We start from the raw sequence: 23,854 nt of genomic DNA, 5'->3' as shown, positions 1-23,854 counted from the left end.
GGATAAGTTTCCCACCTAGAAAACTTCCTTCATCAAAATATTACCTTCAGATTTAGCAATTTCCCTGCTATAGTCAATTCGAAGGTCAAGGGTCAATGTCCTTTTTTTAAATTTTTATTTATTTATTTTTCTTCTTTTTAAAATGGTATTATGTGTTCTTGTTTCTTGAAGTGGAAAGATGAGAATTTTCCAAGATTCACAGAGACCATATTCCTGGAGGAAAGAGAGAAATCTTCTCATCGAAAAAGAAAAAAAAAATTCTAATGTATTCCTTTCTCTAACATTTTTCTTTGTAACCAAGCCCAGGTTGAGAGAAAGCTAAAAGTAAATCCTCGTTTTTTTTTTTTTTTTTTGGAGAAGGCCATATACACGCTAATTCTCCAAATGTAGCCAAGGAGAAATTTGGGAACCTCCTGCTTTCAATGGCTTGAAAACATTTAATCTTTGCAGCCTTTCCAGGAAATGCTGACTAGACATCAACCATTTCAACTACTTTTGTTTTTTGCCTTTCCTGGGGTTTAGAGAAGTTTGCTTGTTGAGTTGGGATTATAGGGTGGGTTTTTGTGATGTAAATGGAGTGCTAATCTGCTGCCAAATGTTAATGTTTTTGTTAATATTCTGCATTATCAGGCTACATTTCCTAAATTCTTCAAAGGAAACCAGAGCCATGCAAATGTGTACATTGTATCTCAGAGGAGGACTATTGGTTCAAATTTTCGGAAATATTGGTAATTATCCTTTAAATCAGGCCTGCTTTAATTTTGTGGATACTGATTAGTTAGGAATTTCCCAGAAAACAAACAAATCCTTCTTTGTTATTTTACTCTGGACACACACACACACACACACACACACACACACACACACAGTGCTATACAAATACTTCACAACCTTTTGTTTGACCTATTTTAATGAATTTCTAAAGAGTTAATCTGTTTAACTATATAATCAGTCTATTTGTCCTATGTTAAACTCCTTTTCCTAGTTAAATTTTAACCTACATTATAATTTCAAAGACCAACATATGACCCAAAACTGTAGCAAAGCAATAAGCCATGCTAACAAATCCTTAGGGAGTCAGAGTGAGGAACTTGTCAAGAAATTCATAATGGAGCCAAGAAGTTAATTCAAGTGGTAGAGTAGTGCCCAGTCTGGGAAAGCTACTAATTTATATCCCCAGCACTGCATGACTTCCAAGCACAGTACAGCTGGGTGCTGGTAGCCCTTGTAGCCCCAAACACTGTGAGCTGTGACACACGGGCCCATGGGCACCCCCGCCAGCCCACGTGGAGTTCTGCCAGTAGTGGTTCGAGGATCGTCCCATTCCCCTCCCTGACCTCAGCAATGTACAATGGGGTCCTTATTTTTAAAAAATGATTTATAATCAAAATAGAATCTAAGAATTAAAATATAATCGCTTGAAATCTTTAATGTCTGCTTTCTCACTGATCAAAAGGATCCTTGTGAAGTACTAGTAATAATAGTAACAAACATACATGGAGTATTTTTCTATGTAGTATTTTAAGCATATTTATGCATAAATGTATTTAATATTTCAAATAAAGAAATAGGGCCTTCTTTCCTCCCCTTCTCACCACTGTCAATCTCTGGCATGTTAACATGAACATAAACTGATGCAGCACCAAGTGCTGCTTCTCACGCTAACAGTGACCCTACACTAGCCTCTCAGTTGCTATGTGGGTTTTCTGGAAGAAGACTAGAATCACACTCCCTTTATGCATAGATGTATTTGAAACAGGGCACAGTGGTAGTCATTAATAGTAATGGAGAGGTTAATTTGCTTTTTCCTCTAAACCTGAATGCTCATGTAACCATTTAAATAGTGCCAACAACGGAAATGAACAGAAGACTGGATTAAACCACAATGTAACAGGCTGCACCATTTGGCAAAACGTGTGTGAGCCAGAAGTATTGAAACAGAGACAATTAATGCTTATTTGCACAGCGAATCAGAGAACTATGTAGGACCAGCAGAGTAATTTATCAAGTTGAACTAATAGGACTCTAGAGATAGGAAGATTTCTAGTTTAAAATGAGCAAACATGAATCCCAAAGATCTCATTTGAATTCTTAAAACTCTTATATCTAAATCTCCATTTATTTATTTATTTATTTCAGTTCCCCAGGACTTATCTGATACGTCAAACACAGTAACAACAAGTCTCACAATGGAGACATTTACTGGGTCCACTTGAGGAAATTGATGAACAATGGGAGGACAGTGCAGTGCATTTGTTTATTTATTTATTTATTTATTTATTTATTTAGGCTTTTGGGCCACACTGGGTAATGCTGAGGGCTTATTCCTCAGTAAGGAACTCATTTGGGTTTTTAAAATTCTTATAGTCTATATCTCCTTTTATTAATGACTTAATTTTTTTTTTTTTGAGTTTGGGCCACACTCAGTGTTGCTGAGGGCTCTGCACTTAAGTATGACTGACTTCTGGCTGCACTGGGGGACCAAATGGGGTGCCAGGGCTCAAACCCAGGTCTGCCTTGTTCTAGGCAAGCACCTTACTTGCTGTATCATCCCTCCAATTCCTAAATCTCCTTTCTTGTTCTCCACATTCCATCAGTCTTAGGAGTGTTAAGTGGGTGGGGCTGACAGAGGAATCCTCAGTTTACCCTTGCAAGATGCTGTAAGCAGTTCCGATTTTGCCTGGCCCATCCAACATTTTTGACTCCCTGCAAATTTCTGGGCTTTTCTGATAAACAGGGAGTTAATAATTGTCCATCATAAAATTCTGCTGCAGAGTTGGGGCTCACAGGGAGACTAAGATAAAGACTGAGGCAGATGGCCAGAAAAACTTAAACCAGCCTGACCACCCTTTAGATTCCCTGCATTTTTTTTTTAAGTAAGCAGATTTATTTGAAGGTTTTGAAGGGAAGGAGGAAGAGAAAGTGGGAGAGAGTGGAGAGTAACATGCTCAAGAGAGAACGTGGGCTTCTCCAAGGGTAGAGAGAGCCCCTACGCACATCCCAGCATTAGACATAAAAGAACGAAAGTACACATTCAAGAGTGGAGATGCGGGTGACACATGTGCTTGGGCACCACGTGTCCTCTCGCCCATGTGGGTCCAAACAGCAAATGGAGTCGAGCAGCATATGCACGCCTCCCTGCATTCTCTGGAACACAAAGACCTAATTTTCCTATAAAAATCTCACAAAAGAACCCTAGTTAATTTAGTCCTATACTAAGTTCCTTCCCACTTGGGGAGCAGCTTTTCTTCTCTCTTCTACTTTTCAATAAAGTTTTCTACTTTCCAACTCAGAGTCTGAACATCTTTATGATTCAGTATTTTCATTCTTGGAAATATTAAACAATCTGGGACTCACAAATGAACACAGACCTGCCAAAGATGTTTCTGCCTCACCTGCATCAGGGCTGACCCTGATGAACTACCACCTAGAATCATGAAAGAGGATGGTATAAAGGATGAACCCTTCAGCGTATTGGGGGTCAATATTGAAATAAAAGAGAAGGAGGATCTGGTAATGTATATTGGGAGAAACCTAACCAACCCAAAGACATGAAGGGAAGGTCTTTGAGACATAGAATCACCTCTGGACCACAGGTAGGAAAACCACTGAGATGCAGAATTCCAGGCCCAGAGCATGGCTAGGAGGAGAGGCTTTACTGCTGGAACAGAGGTCATGCTAAGAATATAAAAAGATGGCCACCAACAACTTCAAGCTCACTCCTTTGGCAATCACTCAAGCAATGGAACTGGGGAAGGGCAATTTTGGGAAAACTGTATATAAGGTAATTGGCAGCAGAAAAATTCTATACTTGCCCAGTTTCCTTTTGAGATTTGTACTTACTTTAGGGTTCACATGCCTGCATCTACCTCTGAGATGTATACTTTCTTACTTTAGTGAACATTTCCTCATTCTGGGATGGGAAAGTGGTCCAAATATTTCTATTTTGGATCTGTTCTTTTTTTCCCACTCTCGAGAGGCCCAGAGCATCTCTCTCTCTCTCTCTCTCTCTCTCTCTCTGTTTGTCTCTCTAATTCTGTCTCTCTGTCTGTCTCTGTCTCTCTTCCCTATATTTCCCCAGTAAGACTTTTTGATACATTATCTATTTCCTGAAATTCTTTTCCGTGAGGAAAGCTGAAAGACTTGGAAACCTGGGTGAGATTTAGAACTCACCTTCTTTCCCTGAAAAAAGCAATTACTGACTCTAGCCTGAATTTCAGGGTCGCTGGTTCTCCAAGAAATCTGCCCACATAGAGCAGAATGAGTGGAACCCAGTACACTGTGAGAGGTGAAGTCTGTATTGTGGATAGGCTCATCATAGACTCATCAGTCCTAGATTTCTCCATGCACTTCCCTGGGGAACGGAGGTGAGAGAGCTGGAAGAAAGAGATACCGCTTTCAAGTCAGCTGTCTCTCTTCTCCTCACTTCACATAGGCCACTTTGGAAACCAACTATTGGTAGGAGTCATGTCACCCATTTGCGACATCTCTGCCAAGTCTTTCTTCTGCCTGGCATGGTTTCTATATTTAATTGCTCAAATTATTTACTACTCCTTTTGCTTCTACAAGATAGAAATGGGCAATGGTTTATAGAGCAACTTTCTGCAAATAAATAAACTTTGTATGTGTGAATAAAGCAAATATTGTGCACTAAGAAACACATATTTTAGAGGGATAAGACTTGGTTTCTGTGCTTCAAGTGTTTGTGTAATTTGCCAATCTTTCTACTTAGTTTTAAGGTTAATACTGAGTGGTGATAAGTGTGGTTAATGAGATCTGTGGTGTTGTTTGGACCAATAATTTGTATAACCCCATATAAAAATGACCAAATGTCTCTGTGCCTCACTGTCATCATAAATAAAATAGGTGTGATGAGACTTCAAATTGTGAGAATTAAGAGTATATGGATGTCACAAGTGGTACTACATGGAAAGTATCATGTTAAGCAAAATGAGTCAGAAAGAAAGGTATAGACATAGAAAGATTACATTCATCTGGGGAACATAAAGTAACAAAATAGGAGACTAACACCCAAGAATAGCCAAGATTAGTACCAGGAGGTTTACTCTATGGCTTGGAGGCCAGCCACACATGCTAGGGAAAAAGGCAGCTCAGATAGAGAAGGGAACACCAAATAAAGGGTGTTGGGAGGATCCACCCAGGATGGGAGATACATGCTCAAAGTAGACTATAGACCGAACATGATTGCCACTCAATGCCTCTTTTGCAAACCACAACACCCAAAAGGAGAGAGAGAACAAAAGGGAATTCCCTGCCACAGAGGCAGGGTAGTATGGGGGAGATGGGGGGTGGGAGGGATACTGGATCTGTGGTGGTGGAAAATGGGCACTGGTGGAGGGATGGGTATTTGATCATTGTATAATTGAAACCCAAGCACAAAATTTGTAAGTCTACAACCATACCTCAGGGTGTTTCACTAATAAATTTTTTTTAAAAAGAGTATATTAATGTCTTAATATATTTTACGTTCAATGCCGTGTGTGTGTGTGTGTGTGTGTGTGTGTGTGTGTGTGTGGTGTTTGGTGGTAGGGATTCAATTTAGGGTGCCACACAGGCAAGATATGTACTCTTTCACTGAGCTACATCATTGGCCTTTAACTATTTCTTAACAAATAACTATCACAATATTTTATTGAGATCCGGAGCAGTCCCACAGATTGAATATGTCTGGGGACCTAGGCTATTTATGACACAGTGAGTAAGCAGAGCTTTGTTTTCATTTTCTCAAGCTGGAAGTCATTTCTCTTCATTTTGTCCCTGTGTCAGGTTGTTGTCATATGAAAGGATTTCTGGGCAGCCTGCATAGGACACTTAGAATCACAGGACTATGAGTGAGAGATCCATTTCCATTCCAGACTTTTTTTTCTTTGTGGGCTGTCTTCAGCTAAGTATCTTAAATTTATGGAATTTCCCTTTTGTCACCTATAAAATGGGAATAATACCATAATTTACTACCAGGATATTTTTTTAAATGAAAGACATTTTAAAACACAAGAGTGTTTAATTTATCACAAAACACAAATCATTATTATTGTCACGTGATTATAGGAATGTGTCTTATATCTCAAACTAAATAGAATGATTCTTAGGATATTGACTGGAAAAAGACAGTTTTCAATGGCTATGTACTATGGTGAAAACAGTAATAAATGTGGTTGAGTCAATATTTGATAAGTATTTCTAGTCTATTATTTTACCTATTGAGGTTTGTGGCTACATTTTTTTCCTCACATGAATTACTTTGACTTTTTTCAAGGAGGACCCAATGAAGGGGAAAATGGGTGTCTACTCTAACCAAGGGAGATTTCCGAGAACCAAAAGGACAGACAATAATGGACAGCCATGACAATAAAAGGCTTGAGGAACTTGATTATTGGAGTGAGTTTCACAATATGATGGCATATATAATGCATTTTTCTTCTGTTCCCATCAACAACTCCCCTATTCAATAGACAAAGCAAATCGCAAGTAGTTTTAAGTTGTGGCTCCTTGGATGACGCAGTGTTAAAAACTCTCTGATGCTTATGTCAGAAGCTTCAATTATGGAAGCCACAATCTGCAACTTGAATTGCATGCATGTCTCATGTTTTCACACTGGTCACCCAAGAGAAACAAACAATGCTTGTTGAGTAATTGTTGCACATTACTTCAAAAACTAGAGAGGAGGTGACCTCTATTACTTATTGCCACAATTTATGATTCTAATAGTATCCTGATCTGGAAAACCTCAGTCCTAAAGTTGTTTTTTTCTTTATAGTGATGTTTATTAAGATGTATGGTGTTCCTATTTGAAATTCATGAGCCAGTCATTTACATCTCCATCCAAGAGATCAGCAAACATGTTTTCCTCTAGACACATTATTAAGGAAAGTTATTAAGTATTATTATATGTATAATTTGCCTATGTGAGAAGCCTCATGTTTGCAGACTCTGAGAGATTGCTCTTATAACGTTGAATTGAGCCTCATTTTGAAAACACAGTCTTAAGATGTTGTTGAATAAATAAATGTACTGACTTCAATACCCCTGTTTCAGTTGCTCTGGGAAACCTGGAGTAATTTCTCTAAGAGTTATTCCTCTAAGCACTCATCCCCAGGTCTTTTAAAGTGAATTTATTAAATACCATGTAACTTTTCAATCAGATTGTTAGTGGGAAAATTTCCACAGCTTGTGGGTTCTTCTGTGATGCAAAAAGAATTAGATGCCAGAGATGAGCCAGAGTCATTTCCTTTCTCCATGTCAAGAGGAACGTCAATGTTACAGTAAGAGTTGTTAGCACTGTCTGCTTGGAGTGAGGTCAACTTTTCAGTATGATGCAGTATGAAGGCTTTTTAAGTCTTCCATCTTGGGTGTCTCTGAGAGGTTTCCTAGAGTGATTGGCTCAGTGCCTTGTCCTATTGGTGTTAAGTTGGGTTGTAGCAAAAATCTAGTAGAATGTGAAAAGTCTCTTCAGTTTTTGTGCTCTAGAGTAGAGTAGAGAAACTGGAAGAGAAGAGGTTTTTGCGCATTTCTTTACCCCAAAGCCTCCACTTCACCATATAACCCAGAAGCCAGATTTTATTTAATAATTCTGATTTATATTTCATTTCATTTTTCATTTCATCATCCTGTTATTCGTCGATTGCCTCGAGCAGGCCCCAGTAACGTCTCTTTCATCCTAACCCTGAGATTATATTCAAGGCTCTTTAGGAGAATGAGACCCATCATTGTTACTGGTATTTGGCATATTTGGTACGCCACAGGGAGTTTGCCAGACTCTGCCCTGTGGGCAGGCTACATTCAATAGCCTGCAAGTTTGTCCAAAGTAGGAATGAGACAATAAGATGTCATAAAAAAAGGTTCTGATAAGATGTATCTGATGTGTGCGGAGAGTGGTCTCAGCATGGTGGTGGCTGGTCCTGGAGGTCTTCGGCTGCCGGAGCCCTGGTCGGGGCGGGGAGGAAAGCTCAACCCGCTCCCCTCCAAGGGGCCCCGGGAAGGAACACCCAGGCGCGGGGGCAGAAGACCTTCTCGGCCTTTTGGCTAAGATCAAGTGTAGTATCTGATTTATATAATATCTAGCAAAAGTAGCATCATAGAACTGGATGTTTTAAATTTTTTTCTAAGGGATTCTGAGTGTACTTCCTAGAATACTTAATAAATAAATATTTGAATTTAAAACAGTCAATACACTGTTGAGTTGACAGTATTTTTCTTTATCTGTGTAGTATAGGACACTGAAAAAAATAAAATCTTGAAATATAAAATGTAATTTTTCATCACTTGAGTCATCCTTATCTCTCAAATACCTTCTCTGAGTCAGAAATTTGACATGATGTTATCTTCACAACAATCTTTAAACAAAATTAGAGAAAGTTGCTCCCATTTTACATATGAAGTTCACATATTAAGCAAATTGCCCAACTCACATCACTCATACTGTGTGGAACTTGTGATATAAAACTGTCTTTTTGATTGACAAATTGCTTCCATATTTAACTTGTTATTTAACTCATTCCTACTCGTTGGAGTAAAAGACCTGGTAAAATCAACTCATAAACCAGTTTTAGGTAAAGTGTTCATGACTGATGTCAAGGCAGTGGGAGTAATGGAAAAGATCTACCATTTGTCTGCTAACGGTTCTTCCTCCTGAGGTTAGTTTATACCCTTGGATGATCAAGATGGGTACCCATACCATGAATTTTGGTTGCAGCAAAAGAGCTTCTAGTGATGTCAGCAAGAGGTCAGAATACGAAGCCATAGAAACACCAATTCAATAGTCATCAAAATATCCTTTAGAGAGTTTAGGAATTTGAATGAGAGATCATAGAAATCACTAGTGGAACACAGAAATGAGAAAAGATAAATAAAAAAGATCATAATATATTAAATATGCACAACTACTTATATGTTGATTAGACTTCAAAAAGTGGCTTAGAAGGAAACAAATTTTTAAAACACAGCCTTAATTTTTTGTTTGTTTGGTTTTGGTAACACCCAGCAGTGTTCGTGGGATCATGCCATGCTGGTGATCAAATCCAGAGATCTTGCATACTAAGCATGTCTCCAGTCTTTTGAACCTTCTCCCTGTCCCAGACTTAACTGTTTTGTCTCCCTTGATAGGATAGTATGGAGGTTATAGGAATAGGGCAAACTATTCTAACTTCTACTCTCCTACAGAGATGACCTGCTACACCACCCACAAAGAGAACCAGTCTTAGCATCTTTCTTAAAGATTCATCAAATCTAATCTCACTCATATTTTGAAATGAAGATGAATGGTTATAGATGTGGTCACGTAAATATGGTAAAGACAATTAGTATAAACTACTTATTTCCTGTGCTTTTCTAAGTCTCCTCATTTCCCTGCAGTTAAGCCCACTAGACCAATTTAGAGTAATAGATTGTGAGTGGAAGTTAAAAGTCGGTTTTCTTCCTCAACTTCTTTATCTTGCTTAGAAATTTGGAGGAGACCTGGATCATTTAATCCAGCACCAAAGCCAGTTGTCCTGAAAATTTGCTTCCCCCACATCAGACTTTGAGAGATAAAATAATCTTTGCTTTATTAAGCTTTGGAAATTTTATGGTTTACTTATTATTGCAGCATAAACTAGTGTGTTCTGAAGTATTTGTGGAGACTTTCTTCAACATGCCCACTCAGTCTTAGAACATATGCTTTATACAGAAACAGACTTGTTAATTAGAAGGAAAGTCCTTCCTACAGTTTCACAGCTTGTTTCACTTATATAATAGTAGTCTTTTAAGAATTGTGAAGGGCAGTTAATTTATATAAATATTTCAGTGATTGAGTATTGAGGAACAAAGTGCATTGGAGATGTTGCTTCCAGGTAATACATTTGGTCCTATTACAGCTGCTGTGATTCTCCTTCTTCCTGCAGCTCTAAAAGAGGAGGTTGATGCTTTATATGTGATGCAACATGGTAAAACCACTATTTAAGGAGATGAAATTCTAATATCTGTCATGGGTAGTTCTGGATATGACATTTTGTTTTTCTTGCTCAGTGATTTCCAGGGTTGAAGTAGATGTTATTCTCTGTAATCTAAAGAAGAAAAGGATTAAAAGAAATTATATCACTACAAAGAAAGCTGAGAGTGTTGCTCCCAAGTCTCACTGGGCCACTAAGCCAGTTTGATTGAAGAGTGCTTCTCTCGCCTTCACACTCTGGGTCATGCTCCAAGAAATATGCAGACGGCAAGGGTGCCAGATGCAGCAACCACAATCTTTCTGGGTTGAAGATGCTGGGAAAATTGCAAGCAGGATATCATACTTTTTCTCCCTCTTTGTTTCCATCAAGTTTGTGCTTAATTATTTTTGATGGTTAAATATCTCTCTTTCTCTTAAATTGGAATTTTCTACTTTTCAAATATATTCTCTTGGACATTTTGACTCCTCCTTCCCTTTAATAGTTTAAACCTATTTTTTAAGGAATATCTTGCTTACATGGCAGAACATGTTGACCTCCATAAATTCAGCATTTAAGTTCACTACTTTGTTGTTTGATTCCTCCGCCCCTCTCGGAGAGCCCAGCAAGCTACTGAGAGTATCTAGCCCGCACGGCAAAGCCTGGCAAGCTACCCATGATGTATTCGATATACCAAACACAGTAACAAGTCTCACAATGTTACTGGGCCCACTTGAGCAAATCAATGCACACTGGGAGGACAGTGACAGTGACAATAACCTTGTTTGTCTTAAAGTTTATTGAATTAACATCTCCTCTCTTCTATCTTTTTTTCAATTTCTTTATATCTTAGTTATCTCCGAGAGCATCTTGTTAGAGATCCCTTACTTGCTGCGATACTGACTTCAATGCATGCTCTATATAGTCCATGTTCTATTGGTCTATTAAATTAAAGTGAAGTTACAGGTTTCACGTATTTCTGGAGAGACAATAAAAGCAGATTCCAATTAAAGGTGTTAAATCCAGTTTAAATCCAAGTTTATCAGAATATCTGAAAAGTGGTGGTACTGCTGTTTGAGCCCATCAAAATCCTGCTCATTTTGAGGGTTATTCAGAAAAGGTACTGATGTAAGCAATTTGGGGTTCATTTTGCAAGGGTGATGCTGGTTGGACTACACCGGGTAGTGCTGAGTGCTTACTACTGTCTCTGTGCTCAGGGTTCACTCTTGGCAGTGCCTGGGAAACTATATGCAGTGCTGAGGATGGATCTATGGTTGTTTGCGTGCAAGACAAATACCTTAAACCCTATACTTTCTCTCTGGCCCCTAATATAGTGTTAAAAAGTAGGGAAATGAACAATTCTTGTTGAAACACTTGGTTAAGTTATTCAAAGAACTGAGAGGACTTATTCCCTCCCCCCCCGCCCCCCCACTAAGCAGAGTATATGTCACCTGGTATACTTATTCACATTCTTTATATACACAGATTGCTGAGCCTTAATTTAGTGTGGCTTAGACACCAAACTCACAGGTAGTTGACAGGGTAAATTAGAGAGAAATGGTAGCTATCTTGATTTGACTGTTCTTATTTATTGCTTCTTAATAATAAGTTATTACAAATGTCATGACAGGTCATGAAAAAATGATTTATTAAGCCCTGGTCAAGAATGAATTGCAGTGAATCATATGATAAGAGATGCAATTTAACTCCAAAGATAGGTGAGTAAGTAAAAACCACAAAGACAAAATAATTCTTGGAAAGATTTTAGAAAGATGCTCTGCTGGAAACCAAGATACAGCCAGTTTTTCTTTTGATTTCCAAGCAGATGAGCACCAGATGAAGATGTTGGCTTGTTTTGGGGACTATGCTATTTCAAAAGTATGTATGTATTTTTAAATCTCCAATTACAATCAGAAAAACGGAGTTTCACTTTCCCATTTGATATTTCTCTTTGAATGAAAGGTAAGCAAGATTGTCCTCAAAGACAATCTCGATTCCCATGTTTGTCTTCCTATATCTGAGTAATTTAGAGGAATATGCTGTGTGACTCCAAGATAGTCAAAGGTTGTCAGTGCCTCTTTTTGAGAGATAGGAAGGAGACCTGGTATCTGTCTTCTCTGGTGTCACTATAAAGGAGTGTTGTAAGAAGGGATTATTAAAGATTCCTCAGTGATAAGATGTGTTTACCAACCATATGTATGTCTTTTTAGGAGATGAGATTAGTGAGATGTGACCATTTAAAAAAAAATGGGTTGTTTGTTTTTGTTGTTGAGCTCTTTACATACCTCTGGAAATTAACTCCTTGTTGCATGTATGATATGCAAATGTATCCAACCCATTTAATAAAGTGGAACATTCAAATAGAGTGGGACATTCAACCCTCATTCTCATTTCCTTCTGTGAATATGTTTCTTTTACTGTGCTAAACTTTTAAATTAAATACAGTTCCACTTGTTTACCTTTATTTCATCTTCTTTGCTATTTGGGATTAAGCTTTAGCATGCCCTCCCCCCAAAAGAAAATCTCTAACCTTGACTTATGAACCTTTTGAACTATGTTTTCTCCTGTGTACTTCATATAGAAGTCTTTTACCCATTTAAAATTTGTTTTTGCATGCAGGTTTAGAAAGTAATCCAGTTTTATTCTTTTGCATCCAGCTATGTAGTTTTCCTAAATGGTTTGTTAAAGGAATCTTCATTCTCCATTATATGGTCTTAGATTCTTTGTCATAAATTAAATATTAATAGGCATACAAATGGAGTTTTGGCTTTAAATTCTGTTCCATTGATATGTGCTTCTATTTTTATTTCAATATCACAAAGCCATTTTTTGGTCACTACACAATACTGTGACAGACATATTACTGTCACTATATAATATAGGTTGAAGTCATTTAATACCTCAATTTTTCTTTTTCAAACACTTTTTTTTTTGCTTTTTGGGTCACATCTGGCGATGCACAGGAGTTACTCCTGGCTCTGCACTCTGGCGGTGCTCAGGGGACCATATGGGATTCTGGGAATCAAACCCGGGTTGGCTGCATGCAAAACAAACGCCCTACACGCTGTGCTATATCTCCAGCCCTTCAAACACATTTTTATAGTACTTCAAAGTCTCTTATGAGCCCAAATAAACCTTAGTACTTTTTATTGTATTTTCTTTAAAAAATATTGAATTTTAAAATTGGGAATGCATGAAATCTGTATATTGATTTTGATAAAATTAACATGTTGACTACTATAATTCTGCCTTTCATGTTCAAGGAACTGTCCTGTCACTGTCCTCCCGTTGTTCATCGATTTCCTTGAGCGGGCCCAGTAACATCTCCATTGGAGACTTTGTTGTTACTGTGTTTGGCATATTGAATACGTCACGGGTAGCTTGCCAGGCTCTGCCAGTTCAAGGAATGACTATCAATATTTCAGTATTTTGTTATATGTCTTTTAACAGTTGCTTATAGTTTCATTATATGTCTTTCACCTCCTGTTTACAATTTTTTTCCTAATTAGATTTTTTTCAGAATTATGAATGAATTTGTTCTCATTTTCTTCTGATTTTTCATTGTTCATATGTAGGAATCAATATATATTTTTATATTGATTTTATAACCAGCAACTTTCTGTACTCATTTTTTTCTAATAGCTTTTCAATGAATTTTTAGAACCTTCTATGTCTTTTTGTATCATCTGCAAATAATGATAATTTCACTCATTTATTTTGGCTTTTATATTAATCAGAAATGCTTGCCATAGTTTCATTATTTTGGGGGGAGGATAGTAGAAGTAGTCATATCCTTGTCTGTCTTGATAATGTGGTCATCCTAATACATACTTGGAACTATTCCCTTTTTTTATTTTTATCTTTTGGAGAATCTGAGGAGTATAGACAACTTCTTTATAGGTTTTTGTAAATTCCATAGTAAAGCCACATAGCCCAGAATATTAATTCTGGGGAGATTTTTTATTTTGTGTCAATTTCCATAATTTTGATCAGTGAATTGACACTTTTTTACTTCTCTGGTTTAGCCTATGTGGATTCCATTTATTTAAAAAAATTTCCATAAACACGTATTGCCATGTCTTATGTTTATTTTCTTAGTTGGACATTATTTTTTGTTTTCATATTATTTCTTCTCTTATAGTTAATATAACTTGAGGGTATTATATTTCAGATTTTTTCCAGTTTAGTATGCTTTTATTCTTCTATAGATTTTGTTTTAAGGTTGTATAAGACTTGCATGTTAAGTTCTATACTAGTGGCCTATTATCTAGATTTATATTACACTCATTTTAGTGAATCACATTTTTACTTTACCCTTAATCTAGATTGCATACGTGTGGTGGTTTACTACTTCTTTTATTTATACATTCAAACTTTATTTTTACTTATTTTTTTTTTAATTTTTAATAGTGAGACATCATGAGGTACAGTTACAGACTTACACATTTTTGTGCTTCGGTTTCAATTATACAATGATCAAATACCCATTCCTCCACCAGTGCCCATTCTCCACCACCATGGATCCCAGTATCCCTCCCACCCGCCCATCCCCCCCATCCCACCCTGCCTCTGTGGCAGGGCATTCCCTTTTGTTATCTCTTTCTTATTGGGTGTTATGGTTTGCAAAAGAGGCAATTGGTGACAATCATGTTTGGTCTATAGTCTACTTTCAGCATGCTTCTCCCATCCTGGGAGGATCCTCCCAACACCTTTATTTGGTGTTCCCTTCTCCATCTGAGCTCCCTTTTCCCCTAGCATTGTGGTTGGCCTCCAAGCCATGGAGTAAAATTCCTGGTACTAATCTTGGCCATTCTTGGGTGTTAGTCTCCAATTTTGTTACTTTATGTTCCCCAGATGAATGCAATCTTTCTGTGTCTGTCCCTTTCTTTCTGAGTCATTTCACTTAACATGATACTTTCCATGTAGTACCACTTGTATGTAAATTTCATGACTTCGTCTTTTCTATCAGCTACATAGTACTCCATTGTGTAAATGTACCAAAGTTTCTTTAACCAGTCATCTGTTCTTGGGCACTCAGGTTTTTTCCAGATTCTGGCTATTGTAAAGAGTGCTGCAATGAACAAACAATTGCAGATGTCATTTCGACTATACTTTTTTTGCCTCTCTGGGATATATTCCCAGGAATGGTATTCCTGGATCAAATAGGAGCTCAATTTCTAATTTTTTGAATCGTCCATACTGTTTTCCAAAAGGGCTGAACCAGTCGGCATTCCCAACAACAGTGAAGGAGTGTCCCTTTCTCACCACATCCCCGCCAGCACCGGTTGCTTTTGTTCTTGTGGATGTGGGCCAGTCTCTGTGGTGTGAAATGATATCTCATTGTGGTTTTGATCTGCATCTCCCTGATGATTAATGATGTGGAGCATTTTCTCATGTGCCTTTTAGCCATTAGGATTTCTTTTTTGTGAAAGTTTCTATTCATTTCATCTCCCCATTTTTTGATGGGGTTGAATGTTTTCTTTTTGTGGAGTTCAGCCAGTACTTTGTGTATCCTTGATATTAACCCCTTATTGGATGTGTATTTGGCGAATATCCTTTCCCATTCTGTAGACTGTCTTTGTATTTTGGTCACTGTTTCTTTTGAGGTGCAGAAGCTTCTTTGTTTAAGATAGTCCCATTTGTCTATCTCTGTTTTCACTTGCTTGGCCAGAGGTGTGACATCTTTGAAGACACCATTAGCTTCTATGTCATGGAGGGTTTTGCCAACTTTTTCCTCAATGTACCTTATGGATTCTGGTCTGATGTTGAGGTCTTTAATCAAATTTGATCTTACATGGAGTTAGGCAGAGATCTGAGCCCACTTTTTTGCATGTAGCCGTCCAGGTTTGCCAGCACAATTTGTTAAAGAGGTTTTCCCTGCTCCACTTCACTTATCTTGCCCCCTTATCGAAGATTAGATGGTCGTATGCTTGGGGGGAGACGTCAGTATATTCAATCTGTTCCATTTGTCTACAGCTCTGCCTTTGTTCCAGTACCATGCTGTTTTAATTATTACTGCTTTGTAATAGAGTTTGAAGTTAGGGGGGTTGATTCCTCCCATTTTCTTTTTCCCAAGAATTGCTTTAGCTATTCGTGGGGGTTTATTGTTCCATATAAATTTCAGGAGTGTTTGCTCCATTTCTTTGAAGAATGTCATGAGTATCCTGATAGGGATCACGTTGAATTTATATAGTGCTTTGGGAAGTATTGCCATTTTGACACTGTTAATTCTCCCGATCCATGAACAGGGGATATTTTTCCATTTCCTCGTATCCTCTTTTATTTCCTGAAGTAGCGTTTTGTCGTTTTCTTTGTACAGGTCCTTTACTTCCTTAGTTAAGGTGATTCCTAGGTACTTGATTTTCTGGGGCACAATTGTAAACGGGATTGTTTTTTTCATGTCACTTTCTTCTCTCTCACTATTTGGGTATAGGAAAGCCATGGACCTTTGGGTATTGATTTTATAGCCTGCAACTTTACTATACAAGCCTATTGTTTCTAGAAGTTTCTTGGTAGAGGTCTTAGGGTTCTCTCAGTATAGTATCATATCATCTGCGAATAGTGAGAGCTTGATTTCTTCCTTTCCTACCTGGATGCCCCTAATATCTTTTTCTTGCCTAATCGCTATTTGCAAGTACTTTCAGTACTATATTGAACAGCAGTGGAGAGAGTGGAAATTCTTGTCTCATCCCTGATCTTAGAGGGAAGGCTCTCAGTTTTTCCCCATTGAGGACGATGCTTGCTGTAGGCTTGTGTAGATGGCTTTAACTATATTGAGGAAAGTCCCCTCTATCCCTGTTTTGGCTAGGGTTTTCATCATAAATGGGTGCTGGATCTTGTCAAATGCTTTTTCTGCATCTATTGATATGATCATATGATTTTTATCTTTTCTTCTGTTGATATGATGGATTATGTTGATTGATTTCTGAGTGTTAAACCAGCCTTGCATCCCCGGGATGAATCCTACTTGGTCATGGTGTATGATCTTTTTGACAAGTAGTTGAATTCTATTTGCTAGTATTTTGTTGAGAATCTTTGCATCCGTGTTCATCAGGGATATCGGCCTGTAGTTTTCTTTTCTCGTGGTGTCTTTGTTTCCTTTTGGTATTAGAGAGATATAGGTTTCATAGAAACTGATTGGGAGAGTTTCTGTTTTTTCAATTTCCTGGAAAAGCATGAGAAGGACTGGCAGTAGGTTCTCTTTAAATGTTTGGAAAAATTCGCTAGTGAATCCATTTGGACCTGGGCTTTTGTTTTTGGGAAGACTTTTGATTATAGTTTCGATTTCCTTGATGTTAATAGGTCTATTCAGAAACTCCAGATCTTCTTGATCCAGCTTTGGGAGATTATAGGAGTCAAGGAATTTATCCATTTCTTCTAGGTTCTTTTGTTTCATGGCATACAGCCTTTCAAAGTATTCTCTGATGATCTTTTGGATTTCTTTGGTTTCTGTTGTGATATCCCCCTTCTTATTTCTGATTCGGTTTATTAGAGTTCTCTCTCTCTGTTTCTTTGTTTTGTGTCATCTTTCTGTAAGGGTGTGTTGTGATTGTAGGGTTTGTCTTGTCTTATAGTAGCCCCTTTAGCCCTTGTTTTAGGTTTGGTTTTGAGTCTATGAAGTTCCTGAGCTGCTGTTTATCTAGAAAATAGTGTAGCGTTCCTTCGATTTTGAGTGAGAGTTTAGCCGGATAGAGTATTCTTGGTGAAGCATTCATTTCAGTGAGTTTTTTCACTATATCTCGCCACTGCCTTTGGGCTTGGAGGGTTTCCTCTGATAGGTCTGCTGTGAATCTAAGGGGTTCTCCTTTGTATGTGATTCCTTCTTTGCCCTTGCTGCTTGCACTATTGTGTCTCTATCGGCAGCATCGATCATTCTAACTATGATATGTCTTGGAGTGTTTTTGTTCGGGTCTCTTTTTGCTGGCACCCTTAGGGCTTCTTGAATCTGAATGGCTGCATTGTGGAGCTCTGGGAATTTTTTGGCGATGATTTGTTTAACCATGGGTTTTTCATTGGGATTGTTTTCCGAGCTTCTGGTAGTCCAATGATTCTAATGTTGTTTCTTTTGGAATCGTCTCCTAGGACTCTGATTCTCTGTAGAGCTATTTTGAGGTCCTTTTCCACTGTTTGTTGTTGCATATTGGCTTGGTGCAGCTGATCTTCCAGCTCACTGATTCTTTCCTCAGCTGTGGTCATTCTATTTTTGAGGGCACAGACTGAGTTTTTGATTTCATCTATGGAATTGATCTGTGCCATTTCTGTGCGAAGCTTTCCAATTTCCGCTCTCATTTCTTCCTGTATTTTGTCAATTGCGTGATTGTTTCTTTCATGTCCTCTTTCAATTTACTGGATATCTGTCTGACTGTTTCATTGAGTTGATTGAACATCTTAATGACTTCATATCTGAATTCTTTGTTAGAGAGGTCCCTTAGGTGGCAAGCACCTACTGAGGCTTCTGGACTTTTTCCTCGTCCTCTCCCTTGTGGCGGGGATTTGCGTTGCTTCTTCATGTTGGTGTGTAGGTGTTGGGCTTAGATTTCTTGGTATGAGTAAACTATTTGGGGCTGTGTGAGCGTTGTCCTGCCCAAAATCAGGCCACGCCTGCTTTTTAAAAAGCCACGCCCACTTCTAAAGTGACCACACCCCCACGGATACCTGGTGTGTGTTGGGGGAGTAAAGACTGGGTGGGGAGAAGAGACCAGCTCAGCTTGGGCGGCGGAGAGAGAGAGGCAGAGTGGCTCAGATCTGCTTTGTCTCCCAGTATCCGGGGGATGCCTTGGGGCTTGCATGGTGAAGTCCAAGTCCTGGGTTCGAGAAGCGGCGGGAAAACTGACCTGGGTGGGGAGAAGAGACCAGCTCGGCTCACGCGACGGAAAGGGCTGGTTTACTACTTCTAAGTGAGAATATATTTTCATTTTGTAAGAGTTGCGTTAATACTTTTTCTTAAGGCTAGTTAATGGTAAGAGTTGCTTTAATTTCTGTTTCTCTGAAAAACTCTATCATTCTTTCTATTTTAAATGGAACCTTAGCATTCTCAGTTGAAATTCCTTTCTTTATTAATGTTCCACTGTGTATTATGTACTGCAACATTCTTATCCACTGAAGGATGTCATGTTAAGCAGAATAAGTTAGAGGGAGAAAGACAAATACCAGGTGCCCCTCTTATCTGTGGTATATAGAGTGCAAAAACAAGAAAATAGAAGATACCAAACTGTTTGACCCTAGACTACAGAAATTAGAATGCCATCAAAGGGAAAAATGGAGGTGGACATGAGGGAGGCAAACTATGTGTCCAGTGTCATAGGATCATTGGTCGGGGTCTCAGACACTTGGGAGGTACAGATGTGAGGTCACAATATACACCAAAACCTTAAGAGAAATTAATATTATAAACATGTGAACCAAACTTATAGTCAAATCAAAAAAGTAATCTTGGCTAAGGAGGCAGGGTGGAGGGTGGGAGGGAACCCTGGAACTGTTATGGAGGGTTGACAATACTTGTGGTAGTTTGGAAGTTGAAACAATGTATGCCTTAAACTCAATTATTATTAATACATTGTAAATCACAGTGCCTAATAACTTAAAAATTTTAATATCTCATGCCATTTCCTTTTATGTTGTTTTATTTTTGTTAAAAAATTTGAGGATAATTGTATAGGATTTCCCTTAAATGTCATTAATCTTTCCTTAGATACATAATATTCTGTTCTTGCCTTTAGTTTCTCACACTTAATTATGTGTTAGGGGCATTTGATAGTGTTTATTTTCTTTGAGACTCTTTGAGCCTTTTGTAGTTGGATGTTTATTTCATTCCCCAGGTTAAGACGGTTCAGGCTCTAATTATTTCAATTAGAATTTCCTTTTACTTTCCCTCCTTTATTTCTGGGATCCCTATCTTGTAGATGTTGTTCCTCTTCATGTATTTTCATAGGACTCATACATTTTTGGGTTATACCCACCAGTGCTCAGGAATCACTCTTGGTGGTAGTCGGAATCAAACTGGACTGTATTAGTTAGCCTAACTCTCATTCTGTTTTTATATTTTACAATTAATTTTTCTTGTTGATGTTCTGTTTTTACTGTTTTCCATTGATATACTTGCCAACTCATCAACTCCATTGACTATTTTTTTGTTTAATGTTACGCATCTCTATTGAATTTTTTTGCTATTATTATATTTTATTAAATTAATTATTTCTTTTTGAAGATTTTGCATATTTTTCTGTCCTTGTTATATAAATCTCATCTTGTTTATGGTTTTTCTTATTTCATTTAACATTATTTTAACTGTTGTTTAAAAGCTCTTCTCAGGCAAGCCACCCAGTTTCATTGCATTATAACTTTTTTCTTTTTCCCTCCATCCATCACTTGTTACACATAACTTTGTTTCTTCATTCTGCTTAAGGTTGCATTTTAATTTCTGTGTATTGACAAGAGCAGTTAATTGAAGCAGAAGAAAATAAAGAGTTTTTTAATGGATATACCATGATTCTAGCCTTCCTACAGGCTTCTAGTACCTGAGCAGGATCTGGGGAGTCAAGGTCTGTCAGCAACCATCCTCACTTCCATAGTCCAGGATTTTCCAGCCACTTCAGAGTATAAGTTATAGATCAACTGTAATATATTCCTATTTTGTAGTTTCTGCTTCCCAATTCTTCTATATGGTAAATATGGAGGAGTGTGATCTGGGGCTGTGGTCATGCTAGTTTAAACCATATTCAGAGGGGGCTATAAGGAGGATTATTCTATTATTCTATAAATGCCTTCAGTAAGCAGCTACCAGAAGCAAGCATTTAGTTACACCAAACTCTGGCTAGAGGCAGGAAGTACCATAGTTGATACAACCCCAGTGATGATTTAGGCATGGATAGAACAGACACTGCATAACTAAAGGCCCAATGAAGAGATGACCCACTGTAATGAGGCCACAAGCGGCAAGGGGTGCCTTTTAGCTTCCATATAATTGCTCAAGGCTCATATCCAATGATCTGAACCTGGGGGTAACAGACTCTTGTGAGTCATCACCAAGCCCAGTGAACCACCTGCTTGGCCTCAGGTATCTCCAGAATCAGGCTTATGAAGCATCATCTCTTGGAAGCTGGGCTCTGTTTTTGTTTCCTGTCCCTCTCGGTCCCTATATTACTACTATGTACCCATCTCTCAATACTTGACCCTACAACTCTGCTTTCCAGTATCTCTGCTCTCTGGAAGATTCCCTCCCCCTTAGTTTTCCTGCTATCTGTGATCCCCTCCTGACACACTTCCAACAAATCATGTTTTTCATGTTAGTGTGTGATCTGTAGTCTCAAAAACTTGGCTCCTAATTACAGCTTTCCCCCTTTCTCTTAAGTAGTAGTCTCTCCCCACCACCACTCCTCATGCATGCTGGGTGATGTTTGGCTATAGGTATTCTCTCATTTCTCTCACCACGTCTCCCTTTGGAGACACTGTACTTCTGGCTGTTGGGTTCTTTTTCAGAGTCCAAATTTCCCTTAATTAATCATTTAATTGAAAATGCAAGGCCAAGTCTCAGTTCTTTATTCATATTTCAAACTTTCTATCACTTGCCTAGTATATTTGTTCAATTGATGCTCACAGTAATCCCCTGTTAGTTTGGGGTTATTTTTATCTTATAATAGATAGCTTAGAGATACTTAGAGGAAAAACTTAAGAGCAAAACTTGCATATAGAATCCACAGAACAAGGAGGTGGCAAATGTAAAATCTGAACATAGGTTGCTTGTTGCCGGGAAAGTTCTTTTAAATATAATGTGATGGTCTGTTGACTTTTGCTGTTTACTGCATGAGCTCCCTTCTGCAGTGCTTTGGAAAAATTGGAAATATCTTAAAATGTTACACATGATAAATGTTTGAAAATCTTCATTAAAACAAGCATGTAGCTTAGTCAACCATTAAAATTTGTATAAACTTAATGTACAATAAAATGTTTCAATTTGAAATTAAACAGATTAAAACAAATATCCAGTTGAATTCCCAGAATTGTCAGCTGTTCACTCTGTACAGTCAATTAGACATTATCAGCTGTTTGTGTGATCAAGATTTTTATTGAGTTAACCACCAGCCTTTCTGTGTTGTGCGTTACTATGGCTGCTACTGCAGCTTTGAGAACCTCTGACAGAAAGAGACAAGCACACAAGAGCTGACTGGTGGTTTTCCCACTAAAAATCCTAAATGAATACGGACTTATTGGTAATTACTTTTGATAAAGACTAGACACTCAGTAAAGCTATCTCTAACATTCTCACAAGGCATCTCTCTTTCTCATGTATATTTAAAACATACCGAACAAAAGCCAGTGTCAACAACATTATTCCCACATAACTATTTCTTTCATGAACTGTCCAGAAGCCTCAAAGTCTTGAAAATGTTTCACAATTGAACTCATGGGTTTTCACAGATAGCAGAAAAAACTTTTGATGGAGCAGATCTAGAAAAGAATGAGTGAGACTGAGAGGAAGAATAATGATTTTTTACTTTAAATTCGCCTTTGCTCCTAAACAGGCTTTGATGATGGGAACTCATCTTTGGGTAATCATGGCTTTTAAAGGTGTTCAGTGATAGGTTGGAAAAATAGTACAGCAAGTAGGGTGCTTGTCTTGCATGTAGCTGACCTGGGTTAGAGCACTTGCAGTGGGTACAGTCCCCCAGCCGGCAGAAATGGTCCCTAAAAAGTACAGAAGCAGGAGGAAACCCTGAGCACTGCTGGGTATGGTCCCCGAACCAAAAACAGTAACAATGAATTGGTGATATGACAACATATTGGCATTTTTCTTATTTGCAGAGGTAAAGTTGCCATAAAAGACATGAAGAACATTTTTGATTTTGAGCTTTATTAGGAAATATCTCCCCTTCCCTTTCACATACCATAAAAACTGACCCTCCTCCATCCCCACCCCCCACCTCTCCATGGAGTTTAGGGACCTTTGTTAGTTCTGTTCAGGATGAGGGATGTGTGAGATAAAGGGGAGATAGCACTTCTCACATTGAACCATACTTCCTTAAGGATCCACAGTAGGGGGGTGGGGAGAAGGGAGCTCCTGGGAAGACAAGCTTGTGTTTTCAAACTTGATGAATGTTTCCCTAGTCCCCTTCTGTCTTTCTCATTGTTTCTGCTGGCCTAGGGCCTCTCTTCTCTTTGGCTGCTCCCACATTGATTTTCTTACTGCACTGGCTGGTTAGCATGTTAAATATCATGAGAATAAGCTGCTCCCTGTCCTGGCATTGATTTTTGAAGGAAACATTTCCTTCCCTTGTGCAAGCCAAGAAGTTACTTCCATGGGGAGAAAGTTGGAGTGCTGATTGGAAACATGCATGATTGCTGGTTTAAATTTGGCTTATTTGCAACAGACAGAGGTTGGGAGAGATAGGAGAGCGGGCTTCTCCTGGTTATGTGGTGGTTCCCACATCTGCTTCTTATTAGGGACACTGCGGAGAAAAGATTTTGAAATTAACTTAGTTGTGGAATAATAAAGTAGGTCTTTTAATATAGGGGATTATAAATGATTACCCTAGAAAATGAAGGGACAACTTTTCCTTTCCAGGGTCCCTTCCTTTTTCCATGGTTGGTTTGGCACAAAAAAAAAAAAAAAAAAAAAAAAAAAAGAAGCTGGAGAGGTATCCTGTATTCTGTCTCCAGGGAATAAAGGTGATATTTTGCTCCTTATTTCTAAGGGGCTAGATTCAGGTTTTAAAGACACAGAGCTACAGACAGGGATTTACATATCTCTAGGCCATCGGAGAGTCCCTGGTCCTTTGGGACATACAGCATCCTGGGAAGATTTTAGTGACACACAAAGATTTCTGACTGTAAAGAGAGGCAGGGCTGCTGACCTTAGCAGTTCTGGAGCATTCTCTAAATAGATATAGAAACAAAGGTCCTTAAAAAAAATGCAGCACGATTTCTTGATAGTT

General features: G+C 38.3%; 1 pseudogene; it reads left to right on the top strand.

Annotated features, from left to right (window-relative positions):
* The first annotated feature begins 8,023 nt into the window (after nt 1–8,023).
* Nucleotides 8,024–8,147, top strand: LOC130021897 (uncharacterized; annotated as a pseudogene).
* Nucleotides 8,148–23,854: the final 15,707 nt, after the last annotated feature.

This window comes from Sorex fumeus, unplaced genomic scaffold (genome assembly GCF_029834395.1).
Source record: "Sorex fumeus unplaced genomic scaffold, SorFum_2.1 ptg000018l, whole genome shotgun sequence".
Lineage (NCBI taxonomy): Eukaryota > Metazoa > Chordata > Mammalia > Eulipotyphla > Soricidae > Sorex > Sorex fumeus.
The sequence above is the reverse complement of the archived record's forward strand: the minus strand, read 5'-3'. Positions and strand labels throughout refer to the sequence as shown.